Source organism: Eupeodes corollae, chromosome 2 (assembly GCF_945859685.1).
Source record: "Eupeodes corollae chromosome 2, idEupCoro1.1, whole genome shotgun sequence".
In the NCBI taxonomy this organism is placed as follows: Eukaryota; Metazoa; Arthropoda; class Insecta; order Diptera; family Syrphidae; genus Eupeodes; species Eupeodes corollae.
Genome location: NC_079148.1, coordinates 120,888,220 through 120,904,653, shown reverse-complemented (window position 1 = coordinate 120,904,653; position 16,434 = coordinate 120,888,220). Strand labels below are relative to the sequence as shown.

Sequence of the window (16,434 nt, the reverse complement as noted above, 5' to 3'; positions counted from 1 at the left end):
CCTATCCGACAGTGTCCTGTGCATATTGCATTGATCCAGGTTGTACCATGCATGAGTCTTTGTAAAAGGTCAATAGAAAGGTTATTGTTATGGGTATATACATTCCAAGTGATACTTTCAACTCTATCCAAAATTGCAATTTTCGAAGATGGGACAAGTTGTGAATTAAATTTCATTACCAAAAGTCTCTTTTTAATTTAAATAAAGGTTAGAGCAACAAGTAAGTTTCAAAACGTGTAAGGTTTAACTAGTTTTGCACAAGCTTAAACCTTTTTAGGATTAAATGAGGTTCCATATTAGAAGTGCAAAGCGTAAGAAATAAGTAAATTAATTGCTGCAAATATATTAGAGATATTGTTTCAAGACCATCTTACCCAATTAAATAGATATAAACAAAAATCTATTGGTAAAGCATTTCAAGTCGAGGCATGCGCCATTATAGAATTTAGTTTTCAAGTAAGTATTTAAATTACATGCATTTATTCTATTTGTCTGCACTTATGTATATGTTAATATTGTGTAATTTATTTTATTTAACTTACCATTTGAATTAACAAATTATTGTTTATCTGAAAAGAAAAAAAAGCATTTTATTTAATATTCTATTTAGCTTCTTTTATTTGATAAAAAGTTGAAATTAAATTTAATATTTATTAAATTATGCAATTAAACTAAATGAACCAAATTTTCCAAAAAAAAAACATAAATTTATATTTATTATTCTCTATTTAAAACAAGTAAAATGTATATACCTACATTTCTAAAAAAGAATAAATGCTATCCCATAACAATGTGTTCCCTTAATTATTTTTAAATCTATAACCCCTAGGATTTGTAAGTATAATTTTGTGTGTGCATAGAAGAAAAAAATATCAAAAATAAACAAAATTATCTACATAACTATTTAAAATAAAAAATTGTTTCAATTTTAAAACAATTAAATTTTAAATGTTATTCAAACCAATACTATGCACATACAGTGTATTAAATAAAAACAAACTTATGAATACAGTACCTATCTAAATATGTACCTAGGTCTGAATATATGGACAGTCGTTTGGTCTGGTAAATTATTATCTGCTATAAATGCATTTAATTGAATTGCACTTTGACAGTTTGACATCTTAAATTAAATATGTGCGAATTATATATATTAGGCCTTTGGGAATGCGAGATGAACATTTTTGTGTTCGTGGAATTTTTAGATATAATAAATGAATCGTAAACGAGGTAAGTGTGAAATAAATTAATGTTTTGGAAATAATTGGGCGGGATTTCTAATATTTAATAAGGTACATAATATATTTATGATTGAGACTTTATAGAGATTCAAGGCTTTTGATTAAAAATGTATTTTGTGTAAATATTTTACTTTAAATTAGTTTTGTTGAAATATAATTAAATTGGCTTTGGCAAAGAAGAATGAGTTAAAGTTCGCCGGTGGAAAAAAGAAAAAAGAATATGATTAAAGTGGTTGATCGACATGACGATTTTTGTATGTACACTTTTATTGGAATCATTTTTTTTTGTTTAAATTAGTCATTTGCTAAACTAAGTGCTGACTATTGTCAGATCCTGTCCGATCAGTCAGCCGATGGCCAAATATCTTCCAAAACAAATTGTCTTCTTACAAGGTTGGCAGATTTTGTCTTAAAGTCTTAAAATGTTTATTCATGTGACTAGAAAAATAATAAATATTAAACAAAATTAAATATTCAGGCATTGCAAACAATTTTGAACTTTTGTTTCGTTATATTATGGGAACCTCTTGAACATTTCACCATGTTAACAATTATTATTGGAAATTGTTCCTCAAAATAAATTGAGTTGGATATAACTACGCAGACGGTTAGCTTAGCTTAGCTGAAACTTATCACTTAGCTCAAAAGTTCGCCTGACAATCAGCCCTATCGGGAATTCGTTGGGAAATATTTTTCCCTAGGAATGTTTTCCTTCCTGGGAGCAAGTTCCTACTATCGGGAATTCCCCAACGAATTCTTTTTCCTTGGGAACAAATTTGTCAACATGAAAATAATAAAAAATTGCAAAATTGTTTTTATTTTCGAACATAGTTTTGGAATGATTTAACAGTCGGTTCTTAGTGAAAAAAAATGTTTGTTTTCGTCCTAGACCTAATCCATAGTTAAAAATGCAAAGAATATCCTTTCTTTATTAATCGATGAAATACGAGAACAACGAAGGTGACAAAGATTCATAAGGAGATTTTAAGTAAACTGTTTTGGAACTGGAGCTTTGCTTTAAATATCTGCGTTCTCATCGCTTCCATTTCAAGGTTGTGCCTTGAGGTTTCATCCAACATCTTCTTCTGAAACTCACTTATTTTGTCATTGGGCCTGTTTGTTTTCTTAAAATGGTATTCCATTTCTTCATAGCCTCAACTGCCTCTTTAACCCTATTGCAGAGTTATTTTGGATTTCAATTTCTCGTTTCAAAGCGATGTCACAAGTTATGCCTTTTTCTGGCTTTTCTGTAGGACGAGGAGTTGAAGTTCTGTTTTCAATGTTCAGCTTTGAGAATAAAAGTTAAAGCGTCTGTGCATTCTTCCACCGATTCTTCTAAGGCACAAATTCGTATTATCGTATACTCCAACGCACTAAATTTATACTGTTTGTTTGGGCCTCCACCGGTTACTTTTTTTGTTTCTTGTTTTCAGACATTTTCTTCCTCAAGTACTTTTTTATCAAGCCATATTTTAAATTATTTTTTTAAAGAAAAAAATCAAGGTTATCAAATAGGCCCAAACTGTTGAGTTCTTTTTCTACTTCTTTCCAAAATTTTGATACATCTTCTTTAGACCAATTTGTTTTAAGACCATTACCAATTTCTCCTTTTTAAAACTGATTAAAACTTGAACTTGGTGACTATTTGTTGAATTCGGCTTTAAATATACATTTTTATTAATATTTTCATTATTATTTTGTTTTTGAATTGGTTACATTGTTTGCTCCGCTTTCAATTCCGACAACTAAATAACGGGGAAATATGCAGAGAGAAAACCACAAGATTTTCCCATAGAAAAAAAATTTGCCGATAGGTACTTTTCCATAGGAATTTTTTTTCCCAATTTCGAAAAATTCCCGATACCAATTTTTCGAATGTGGGAACAAAGTTATGGGAAAAGAAGTTTCCGATAACCTTAAATGGCTAACAATCACATTTCTGGCAATACTGTTAATTGATCTCTAGACGCTCAGTGTTATGACTGAATCACAAACACGCTTCGGCTTCGTCTGCGTTACGGTGGGCCTGCTTCGAGGTTGCTTTGAATGACATTTACGTTTCTATTATTTCATCCCTCCAAAGAGCAAATATTTAGTTTGTTGTTGAGCTGTCAGACAAAACCAATGTTCAGATAATTAAACTAGACCTTACGTTACATTACGCTTTTCTCCTTACGATTGACAATCGAAACGTAAGGTCCAAGCTCCATATGGCTGAACTCGTAAACGTCAGGCGAAGCCGAAGTTGAAGCGTGTTTGTGTTTCAGCCATAAACTAGAGCTTCCGTTTGGAGTCACATTACGTTACATTACGCTTTTCTTCTTATGATTATCAATCGAAACGTGAGGTCATAGACATCCATTGTGATAGCATGCATTGAATTCCTATGGCTGAACTCGTAATGGCTGAAACACATACACGCTTCAGCTTCGGCTTCGTCTGCGTTACGTTAGGCCTGCTTCGAGGTTGCTTTGAATGACATTTCTATTATTTCATCCCTCCAAAGAGCAAATATTTTGTTTGTTGACATTTTTTTACAGCTGATGAGCTGTCAGACAAAGCAAATGTTCAGATAATTGAACTAGAGCTTCCGTTTTGAGGCACATTACGTTACATTACGTTCTTTTCCCTACGATTGTCAAACGAAACGTGAAGTCGAAGCTTCATTGTGAAAGCATGCATTGAGTTCCTATGGCTGAACTCGTAAATGTCAGGCGAAGCCGAAGCTAAAGCGTGTTTGTGATTCAGCCATAAACGTCAGGCGAAGCCGACGTAATTAATATCGCACAATATTATTGAGCAGCTAGGGATAATATTGCAAGGTTGTTAAATATTATTATAGAAAATAAAAAACCCTTTTGAAATTTATTGCACAATATAAAATATTGTATCGTGTGTGTGTATATTTGCACAATATTTTATATTTTATTCAGTTTTAAAATTTGACGAGTAAAGATTTTTGAAATCGGTTCATTGGTTATTGAGAAAAGTTAAAACAGAAACAGAATAACGGATCTACAATGAAAATATAATTTAAATATTTAAAGAAGCCAAATTGAGAATAAAAATGTAAGTACAAATTTAAAAAATCGATCGAATTGTTTTTGAGATAATTCGAATTTTGGATTTTTAACCAAAAAATTTGTATGAAGAACTCGAACCCGAATCGGCTAAGAACCTTAAATTTTCAAATTTAAAGTCATCGAAAAAATGGTTGGGGTTGTAGGGGCGAGGACAGATTGACAGACGGACGAAACCGAAGGACCCACCTTTTTCGACTTCTGTTCCATCGTGATGTCGTATTTGATTAAAATCTCGAGTTCGAGATTTTTTTACGAATGCAATACTTGTCAAACAGTTTGCAAGTAAACATTATGAAAAATTACATGGAAAGAGATTCCGAAGCTATAAACAGCAAACAATACAGAAATGTAATTCTTTGAGCACCAATTATAGAAAAGAATTCAAACTAAATTTGGATTCTGAAAAAAGTGGTGCAGTGCAGTTGTAGACGACATAGTGGAACAAACATTGTGTTATTTTGACGCGATTCTTAGAAAATTGGGCCAACCATTCACGTTGCAAGGCAGGATCCATAAAGAAAGCATCACTCAGCATGTTGTCTATACACGACATACATAAGTGCAATATTTTGCACAATAATATTGAGCATCTAGGTGATAGAAAATTGAAAGCTTTTTTTAAGGACATCCTTTTGTTTCTAACAGATCTGACAATCATCGTCAATTAGCTTAGTAGACTAAGTTTTTCAATCGATTACTAATAATCTATATTTATGTTTGTTGACAGATTGTTTTTAAATTTAAACCTCAAAGAATTCACGTAAATCGCTTTTTTAACATAAATTGGTTAAATTTTGACCTAGAAATGCTAAAATTTCGCAATTTTAAGCCAAATCTAAAAACACATGTGTCAAATAAATATTTTGGTTTTTTCTTCAAAGGAAAAAAACAATGATATAAAAACAAAAAAACAAGTTCAAAAACTCATGTTTCCAAAATGAGGCAATTACTCTTTGTGTCAATTCATTCAGGGTATCGAGGTCCGTTGTCGTCGTCTTTATCTTCAAAATGTATCTGTCATTTTCAGCAAAAAGATACCCGTGATTTCTCCCGTGAAATTTGTGGGGGTGTGTTTTCTTTTTCTTTTTCTTATTTTGTTTTTTTCCTGTTTTCATATTGACGAACGACCGCATTTTAGGCATCAATCAACATTATTTATTCACTTGCATGCCAAATATACAAGCATAATTATTGTGGTACATAGAAATATGAAATATACTTTTAGTTCCATTTTCAGCTCAAACAAATTGATATAAGTCCTGGATGTGCTATGGACAGTGTAGGGTAGGTTAATGGTTGTTCAACATAAGATGGCTTCTGCTTCATATTGACAACAATTCAATCATTTTATTAAAGAACAAAACACACTACTTGTAGCGCAAATACAATAATTATTTGTTCATCATTACTATCGTCTGTGGTTGTCTATTTTAAGGATCATTCACAGACCATGTTGGTCTACTTACAAACTTTTCTATTTTTATAGGTTAGAATGTGCAATCGAAAAAAACACCTTACAATCAGTGTCAATCAACAGATGTGTATTTTACCTGTACGAAAATATACATTTCTTATTCAATTGATGAGAATAGTTTTAAGAATAAAAATAAGCATCTACATATGTATTTCAGAATTTAACGAAAGTTTTATTTATAAACTGAATGGTTTTTATACTTTTCTTATTCTAAAATAAAATAAATTCGTCATTATAAATGAAACAACGCCCTCATCTCGTAAAAAGATTTTTCAAACATCAGGGTTGGATTATTGTTAATGGAAAACAAAAGAAATCTCTCAAATTTTTCTATATGGACTGATTAATAGTTTATTTGCTTGCCTTTAATTAGCTTTTAAAGTAATACACAATCAAACATGTAAAAAACCCCGAATTTATAAAAACTTATTAGCGGTTTTATCCCCGGAGAGTTTGTTTTGTTAGCCATAACTTACTAATTAAAAAAAATAAATTTTCCAAAAGTTTCCAAAATAGACCTTATAAACAAAAAAAAAAAGTCATTGCTTCTGTTGGGCGCCATTTAATTTGAATCCAGCTTTGATTTAATTTTACCTGTGTATACTTTGCACGTTATTTTAATTGACAAATTCCTTAAAGAACCGATCATCAACATAAAAAAAGAATATCCACATAATATTCTGATTCATATACCACCTACAAATTTGAAGTGAATTCGTCTCACTGTATACAAATTTTGAACCAATAAATTATTTCAGTTTTTTGTTTTGTTTTTTATTTAATATTAGATTTAAAACATAGTTTTTCTTCACAAAAATGTGATACAGAGATGCGTGATAAATTTTGTGGTGATATTATTGTTTTAGTTTGATTTTTATAACCAGCCTATTGTTAGATACAAACATAGATACATCATACAGCTTATCTTTGTATTAAAGACGAACTAAAAGAACAGGCAATTTACTTGGGACCATTTCGATTTTAATTAAAATAAAATTCTAAAGGTGCGTCTTTTATAAATATTTTGTTTTATGTTTTGTCTACGTATACTATGTAGGTTGAGTGTTTTATTTGTTGTTTTAGCGTTAGAGTTGGAACTAAAACTTAATCAAAGAAAATAAGACTTTGACAGATTACAATGCTTGCTCCTACGTATCACTAAGATACGAGTGTAACACGGGGATGGACCTTGACCAATTTTTGTTTTCTAGTAATTTGTTTTTGTTAAGCATTGACGTGTTAATGTGTATTATTTTGCGTGCATTTTGTGGAAAATGAAAAACTAAATGGATTGAGAATAATGATGAATGAAATAAAAGGATTTAAAATAGAACTAAAGGTAAATAAATGCGTAATTTTCTTATTAGGTACAGGTTTTTCGATAAATAAGTGATTTGTGTTGAGATCACAAAAAGGCTTTCACTTGGATGAAATATGATTGATTTTGCAAATGCTTCAAAAATTTTAAAAAGTTTCCGTAAACAAACCATTAAACCAATAATAATAAATAAATAAGTGAAATTCAATTGAAACGAGAAAATTAGATGTTTATTTCGAAATTTGTCAAAAATGGTGAACTTTGGTGAGATCTGCATTTACTATATAAAAACCCTTACTTTGTAATTATTTGTAAATGGAGTCATCATCTAATCTTTAAATTAATTTTCCTACTTCTTTGAAGTTTTGGTTGCACATTAGGATGTAAGATTTTGAGGAAATCGAAAAATTAATTTTTTATTTTTATTTGGGTGGCGCACCAGTCCATTGTAAACCAGGGCTAGTGCCTTACAACTCGCAACCATACCTGTGTGCGAGTACTGTTTTCAGGAATGGAAGGGACCTACAATTTTAGGCCGCATCCGAACGGCTAATTTGAGATTTCATCTCCAAAACAATTTTGAGCAACGAAAAATAACATTTTTAATATCTGGTAACATTTTGAGAAACATTTTATAAAAAATAAAAACCTAAAAAAACATTACTCAAAGTTAGTAAAAATTGAATATTGACTCAAATTACTTTTCAAAAACTTGACATTATGACTTCAAACTAATTTTATCTTATAAGAAATATTGTTTTAAACATTCGGCAACATTTTGAGAAAAATAGAACGGACAGTGTATTGTAAAAAAAAAATGTATTTTCGACACAAATATCTTTCCAAGAACTTTACATTATGGCTTTCAACTAATTTTGACTTATAAGAAATTTGTTGTCAACATTCGGAAAAATGTTGACAAAAATCAAATTGATATTTTTTTTACAAAAAATAAAAACCTAAACAAAAAAAATAATAAAATAAAAAAAAAGAAAATTGATTTTCGACACATATATCTTTTCAAAACTTTGTGATATAGGCTTAAAACTTCTTTTATTTTTTTTTTCAAAATTCTAAAATATTGTCTTCAAACTTTTTTTATTTTACAGAAAATAATGTTTTCGATATACATAATAATTCTTTTTATAAAAATCCAACATCCCGTTTTTTCAACAAAAAAAAAATAGTACGCAAAGGAGGTTTAATCAAATTAATTTCATTCATCCAATTTGTAAAAATTTAAGAATTTGGAAATATACTACACTGAATTTGTCTATTTGTTATTTTGTAAAAACAAAAACAGGACTATCGGGATATGACGGGATTTTAAAAAGTGAGATTGTAATTATTCAGGATTTTAAAAGACACTAGTTCAAAAAATCAGTATCTTAGAACGCGGGATTTCGTATCAAAAACGGGATTTTAAAACCAGTCTGTTCTGGTTCTTTGGTAGAATTAAGCTAGTCAAAAAATTTAGGAAATTTTAGAGTAACTTGGATAAGACTGGACTTCAACTCCTATCAACATCTAAAAATGTTTGGTTTACTCTAAATGTATTTTTTAAGAAGTTTTACAACTATAGTTTGCAAGTTAGTATTTAAACTTATATTTGCCTAATTCAATTTCAAACTACAGATTAAATAATTTTAACTTAAAGAGTGTTAACGTTAATTTTGATGGTGTGCATTTTTGGTGAAACAGCTTAATCAGCAAATATTAGTTGACATCTTAGTCAGCAAACAAAATAGGAGATATAAATTAAGTCAGGAAAAAATAGTCATATACTAAAAATACCATCTTATCCACAAATGATAATTATGTATATATTTTGGTTTCCATGCCAGCCAGCATTGATCAATTTCGCTGACCAGAAACTTGTGACTAAATATAAGTTATTTGTTATGTCAATAAAACGGTGCCACATAGCCACTAATATTGATAACAAAATTCGAGCTATTAAAGATGGAGCAATTCAAAAATTAATTCCATGATTTCTTGACTAAGTTTTTATAATAAAGACAAAATAAGTAGCAAAAAACTTTCAATAAATATTTGCAAAACTTTATAATCATTTCCCACAAACATAACACATATACTCGTATGAGTATCAAAATCCAACCCTAAAATGTAAACATCTACATTTCCATAGCTTGATAATGATGCCACAACAAAAGAGTTCCACTTCAATTCGATCATCAATAAACTATACTCAACAAGTTTTACACACAAGAGTTTCTATTGAAAAAAAAATAAGAGCAAATCTACAATAAAACTCCTCTTTTACCACCATCATATCGCACTTCATATAAATATAATAATATGGTATCCTCTTTAAGGACTAAACATTGTAAATCACTATTTTCATCATAACTTTGTTTGGAATATTGAAGAGGATGAAGGGAAAAGTTCATTACTTTCTGTCTGCGATGCGACGTCATGGCAGTGGAGATGAAGTCGGGCACGTTTCAAAACTATAAAGAACCATTTTATCAATAATAAACCAGTTGAGCCGGAGACAGAGAGACGGGTCGTCGTCGTCTCGTCTCTCATCTCTTCTTCTGGTCCTGGTGATTCTGATTCTGATGCTGATGTTGATGATGCGGCTTCATTGAGTTCTCTCCTTGACTCTGGCTGAGATTCACATGCTCCATTTGTTTTCCAATGAAGTTGTTATAAAAGCAACCCATCAGCTTGCTATACTCTTACTCTCTATATAGTATCTACTTGCAGCAATGACGACGGACTACCTTACCTACATATACCTATCCTATGGATATGATGACAGGATGCAGTCAGTGAAATGTGAAGTTTGTTACAATCGTTGCTTGTTCAATTTCCTTTGGTTCTCTCTCTCGGTTTGTCTGTCTGTCTATTTGACTATCTCTTTCACTCTTTTTTTCTGATTTAAGTTCTTAATTTTTCCAACTTAATTTGTGAGCGACAATATTAGTATTTTGTGGAATGAAGTGGGTTAATTTATTTAAAGACATGATTATGGCACTGAAGTTTTTAATTTAGTGTTTTTATTGGAAAATGTGATTTCATGTTGATTACTTGTATTTAATTGTATGGAACGAAGACTTTAAACGACCTTGAATGAGTTTTGATTTTGAATTGCTATCATGTGTGAATCTAAGTTTTGACTTTCAAATCGCGTAGCTCATAACTAAATGAATGCCAAAGAGTTGGAACTTTAAAGAGTTTTTATGATTCAAGAAAAAGTTGAAAAATCTTTAATCTACCTTATCTAGTTGAGAAAGTTCGTACATTAATAAGTTCGTAATCTTTTTTGTCTCAGTCTTATCTCTCTTAGTTAAATTGTTCTTCATAAATTTTTAAAAGAAAAAAAAACAACATTTTCCAACAAAATATGATATGGAAAATGTTTTTTTCCCACCAAGATATTACTTGATTTAATTTAGGTTTTTTCGGGTATTGTGAAGACCAAGTATATAAAACAGTCTAACAATAGTCCATCAGTCCCACATACCAAACAATAGGATCGATTGAGTTTTAAAATTTGGAAATTAAGGCTTGAAGCTGATTCTCGTTAGGCTTTTTTTTCTGTTTTAACTTCCCATAGGAAGTTATTTTATTCTGTCCGGTTTATCAAATTAAAAATTTTGACATTTCTCGACGTTTCAAGATTCCTTGAGTCGAAAAAAAAGATTTTTAGAAAGATGTCTGTGCGTTCGTACCTCCGTACGTTCGCGACGTTTTTTCGCTCAAGAACCAGAAGAGATATGGACTTTAAATGAATTTGGTTATATAGAAAATAAGGCAGAAAGGTGCATAAAGGGTTCTCAAGAAAATTGCGTGGGTGGTTTTTTTTTCCCATAGCAGTTAAAAAAATAGTTGAAAATTTTGGTTACCTCTAAATATATTACGAACCAAAAACGCTACAGACTTGAATTAAATTTTATATAATATATTGAGACGTGATACCAAACAAGTATAGTTTTTGAAAAAAATCCATTTAACGCTTTTTTTTATAAATCAAAAAAAACTGAGAAAAAAAATTTTTACCATGAAAGTTTTATGAATACAAAATGATATTAACTCCAAAAAAATTGTGTGTAATGAAAAATAACGTTTTTAACATCTGGTAAAATTTTGAGCAAAATCAAATAGACAGTTTTTTTTTATAAAAAATAGAAACTTAAAAAATATTACTCAAAGTTGGTAAAATTGAATTTCGACTCAATATCTTTTCCGAAATTTGAGATTATGGGTTTCAGCTAATTTCAACTTATATGAAATATTGTTGTCAATATTGTGAGAAATTTTGAAAAAAATTCGAATTGACAGTTTTTTACAAAAAAATAAAAACGTAACCAAAAAAATTAATAAAAGTTGGTTACAATTGATTTTCGACTCAAATATCTTTTCAAAACTTTAAGATATTAGCTTTAAACTACTTTCATCTTTTAAAAAAATATTTTTGTCAACATTCAGTAACAATTTGAGAAGAATCGAATTGACAGTTTTTTACGAAAAATAAAAACCTAAAAAAAAATCAGTACTAAAACTTTCGACTCTAATAGCTCTTTAAAAATAAAAAATATTATCTTCAAACTTTTTTTTTCACAGAAAATAATGTTTTCGATATTCAGCAGTTTTTTTTTTATAAAAATCCAACAGTCCGTTTTTCTTAAAAAAATAAAATCTACAAAAATCTACGCAAATTTGGTAAAAATTGATGTTTGGCTTTTGATTTCATTCATCCAATTTGTAAACATTTAAGAAATACTACCAAAATTTTTAAAAATTTGTTTTCGACGATAAATCTATTTAACATCAAAACTAGATTTTAAAACTAAACTATTTCCTTATATGAAAAATACTGTTGGTAATTTTAAAATTTGTATGAAAAATTCAACTTACAACTTTTTAAACCCAACACGAAAACCTTCAAACTTTTAAACCAGACAAATCGACAGACGGGATGGGAAGTTATTAGTGTGCGTGGCATTCCAGCCTCTTTTCAATTTTTTAAATGATATTAAACAACATCTTAAGATTACAGCTATTTTAACATACAATTTTAAATTTGAAGCTGATTAAGACGGTTTTCGCGATGTTATACAAATTGCAGTTCCAATAAATATTCAACACAAAAAACACCAATCAATTAAACCTACACGGCAAGTTATGTACTTCTTTAAATATACACAAATTTAATTTACATTCATATGTACAGGTAGTATAATCCCAGCGTTTGATGTCTAAAATAGCAATATTCAAATACAAGTATGTACCTCAAAATAATATTATTGATAGAATAAATTTGAAGCAATAGCTCGAGTGATGAAGATGAGCTAAAGACAGATAACACTCTATAGCTCATTAATCTTTTCCGCCAATAAATCTTCTATGTATAAAAAGGTACGAGTGTACGGTCGATTCAATCTTTAATTAGGAAATTCATTGAAAAATTATTTAATCACACAGCTGTGATTGACGAAATTATATGCAGACTGTATACTCGCCGAAGTGTAAGACTAATGAAATGCTTGTGGTTTCCTGCGGATTCGATTTTTTTCTTATATTTTGTTTAAAAGTGTATGGAATTATAAACATTTTTGGTGTCGACATATTTCGATTTCTTTATAGTATACTTAAACATTTGAAGTTTTGTTTAATTCTCAGAAGAGTTTTATAGGTTAAAGAGTGTCCTAATATATACAAAAGATTTGATGTTCAGCCACTTGTTAACAATCCTCAAAAAAAAATCAATTTTACAGAAGACCTTGTAGAATATAGAAAAGTTTTAAAAATATTGAATGATAAATAAATTACAGAGTTATCGAAACTGTCGGTAAAAATAGGCATTGTGTCACTGTAACGTGACCATACATAATAATACTCTTACTGTAATATGTCAGACTGTAATTTCTTTCTATTCATGTGACGTGATACAAAATGATTATTCCTGTCCCCAAACGAGTGTATTTTGAACGTGTGAGGTTATCTTTTACTATAATAATTTATTTGTAAAGGATAAATGTGTTGCATTAATACCACTTAAATTACAGTATGAAAGTTAACGTATGACAATAAAATTGCAATACTCTACAAACAAAAAGATTTAAAGGTTTTGCAGTATGAACATTCACATTTAAACATTGAATTTTACAACTAAACTGTTTTACGTTTTAATTTGTTTGTATACTGTAATACCATTTTAACATTGTAATACTTTTTCTTTACTTTAACAGTAATATTATTTTTAAACAAACTTCCGTCTTTCCGTTGTCAACTGCCATACTGTCGTTTATCCCTGTTGATATGACGTAAATACCCAATATTCCTACACTGTAATAACACTTTCACACTGTAATACTTTAACTACTCTTACAGTAACATACTCTATTGTCTACCCCCTCCTTCTCGAAATTTTCATTCTTTCCTATTGATATGACGTGATATAAGAAAATGTATTCTTTTCAGAAAATACGTCTTATTAAATTCTTCATTTCCTGAAAATACCTAGCTAGATTGAAATAAATGGCATTCCTCATAAAAAAAACCCAAATATCCACTCCCGCGTTATCTATGTGTGTGAATGCCTTAAACTCCTTCTTCGTGTTGATTGATTCATTTCAAAATGTCAAATATTTATACCTATCTGCATCATGGTAGTGAAAAGAAAAAATAAACCTTAAAAAAATTCCATGGTTAGAATTTATTTTTTTGTTTTCAATTTTGCAATAATATTCCAACATCATGATATCCCCATAGAATTCCATCATACATAGATCTTAGCTATAGTAAATCGATTGGAAAACCTTTTCGAATATTTTCAAAACAAAAAATGCCGCAATAAAGAATTTAACAAGCCACCATCACGACCATCACCGTCTGCAGCACAGAAAATAGCCGTAGCCGTACCATAGCGCACAACACTATACGGTCGGTAATATAGTGGTTGGTTATATTTTTATGACTCATCCTTCTCCAGGTCATACCATACCATATGGTAGAGGTATGACGTGGATTGGATACACTTAACTACCTATATGACCTCACACTCCCTCTGAAAAACATCCCCTTCTCTCTTAACTATAACACCAAGCTTGACTTCATAAAACAATTTGAGGTCGTCGTCGAAGGCAACTTTTACACAAGACTTCAGTTTCTATAGGTATAGGTATCATACTCCTGAGCAGGAGCAGTGGCAGGAGTATAGCAACAGCAGCAACAAGAACACAAAATATGACTTTCATTGAAACTTATCCCTTAGGTATACATTCTCACCGAGAATATACCTCCTCACCTTCCTTCTTACGACTGAACGACCGACCAACACGACGACGCGACGACGCCCGCTCTGAACAGTTGCTGTTGCAATTTTGCCAAAGGGGTGGAGAATTCCATACACCAAAAACGTATAAAAGGTGGTGAATAACACCCTCTCTTTATCGTTCCATAATACACACAAGTACTTTTCCATAAACAATCCTTGATAATCCCATGACATAAGTGCCCCCTCCCTCTCCCTTTCCTCTCGGCCCAGCTCGAGGTAGAGTAAAAGAAAGTGGATAGAGGTCGTCCCGGTCGGTCCCCAGACAAAATAAAATAAAAAAAAATATGATAATAAAAATCAAGAAACAATTTCTCACCCCTCGAGACTTGGTCTTGTATGTGGGGGGATTAAAGTTTTTACCCTCAATTAATAGGTAAAGCTATTTAGAGGCATGTTCTAAGCCCTCCGACCGGGAATTGTGTCAAAAACAATATAATTTTTGGATAACATCAAGCCAATACATTGTTGTTGTCATTCAGAAACAAAACAAAACATATCTGATGTTGTTTTGAGTTTTTAATTTTTTGATGAATGCGTTTCAAGTGTTGAGTCATTTACACGACGTTGGCAACCGTTCAAACCGCCATGAATGAATCCAAGTCAAGTAAAGAACACAAAAGAAAGGAAATTACAACAAAAACAAAAAAAACACTCTGCCGCCGCCGCCAACAAAGAGACATTGTTATTCATGCGCTGCAACAGCATCAGCAGCATCCAACATGTGCAACAAGTTGGGCGTTGAATTAATTATTTTATGTTGCTGCAAAGAGTTGGGGTATTAATCAGATGATGTCCTTTATTTTGTATTAAATACAAAAATAGTGCTCGTTTACAGACACATAGTTTTTTGGTTGTTGAATTTTTTGATTGAGAATACCTACAGCAGGCTTCACTATAGAAGGTACTTATGTTTATAAACGGAACGTACATACATAGTTGTTCGAAATTTTAACAAGTTGGCGAATTAATTTGTTTAAAAAAATAGAAGACAAATGAGACGAGAGTGCTACAAGCGATGAATGAATAACAATGCATTTGGCGTCAGGCATCATCATTAACTTTAGTCAACTTGGTAGGTAATGCGGATTAAAATCAAAAGTTGCAAATAGGAAATGGTTTTATTTGGATTATTAATTCGTTTTTCAAAGTTATACCACAACTGAATTAGTTAATTTTGAAAAAGTGGGTTATATTTTTAAGAGGGTTCTTTTTTGATTATAATTTATCTAAATCTGTCAAAACGCAGATTTTACTTTTATTTTGCTTTCTTTTTGGCGAAATGAACTGATATTTTTACTTCCCATTGAAACTGGTTCGAATTGAACATTTTTTGGTTCGAAAACGTAAAATGAAGTTTTTGACATCCATATTCTACAAAATCACTTTTGTAAAGTGTTATAAAGCAAATTTTTAAAAGATGGCTTCATTTTACGACACAGATCAAAAGGTTGAACTCGGCAAGTTCACAAGGTATTCGTATTCAGAAAAGATCGAATTTGATTAACAAGAGTGTTTTTTTTCATTTTTAATTGATCAATAGGAAAGCGATGTTATTTTGCAAATAAAATTGACATTATTTTAATTAATTGCGAATATCATCGACTCAATGAAAAAAGAATCAATTTCCTATACTTGTTCCATTCGTCATTAAAATGTTAATTTTCTAATTTTTTGAAGTCCGAAACTAAAAATCGTTCTCATCTTCTTGAATCACAAATCTACAATCTGTCACACAAGAAAAACAATACTATTTTAAAGGACTTAGTTATCCTGAATTCGAATCTTGACCAGTAGAGCTTGTCGTTCCATCTTCTCTTAAGCTCACGACATTTGGTCGCTCTTTTTGCTACTCAATTGCTTCCATAGCCGAAAGAAACAGCGGTTAGCAAAAGTAATTCTGCGTTTGATCTCAACGCTGGTGTTGTTTTCTTTGTTCATTGCAGAGGTAAAAAAAAGTCGCTATGTACGTTAAATTTACTTCTGTCGATTGTGACGTTTTGATGACAGCATGT

The 16,434-nt window shown here is 30.5% G+C and overlaps 1 protein-coding gene across 2 annotated transcripts in view; it reads right to left on the bottom strand.

Moving 5' to 3' along the window:
* The window catches only part of LOC129944342 (putative mediator of RNA polymerase II transcription subunit 26), a 94,242-nt gene that overhangs the window by 53,957 nt on the left and 23,851 nt on the right, over window positions 1–16,434 (bottom strand). Inside the window, exon 2 of one of the 2 annotated variants that reach the window (XM_056053700.1) lies at window positions 543–569. The exons of the other annotated variant lie outside the window; for it this stretch is intronic. The gene's annotated coding sequence lies outside the window, so the exon portion shown is untranslated. The remainder of the gene's footprint in view (window positions 1–542; window positions 570–16,434) is intronic. 2 annotated transcript variants of the gene reach the window in all.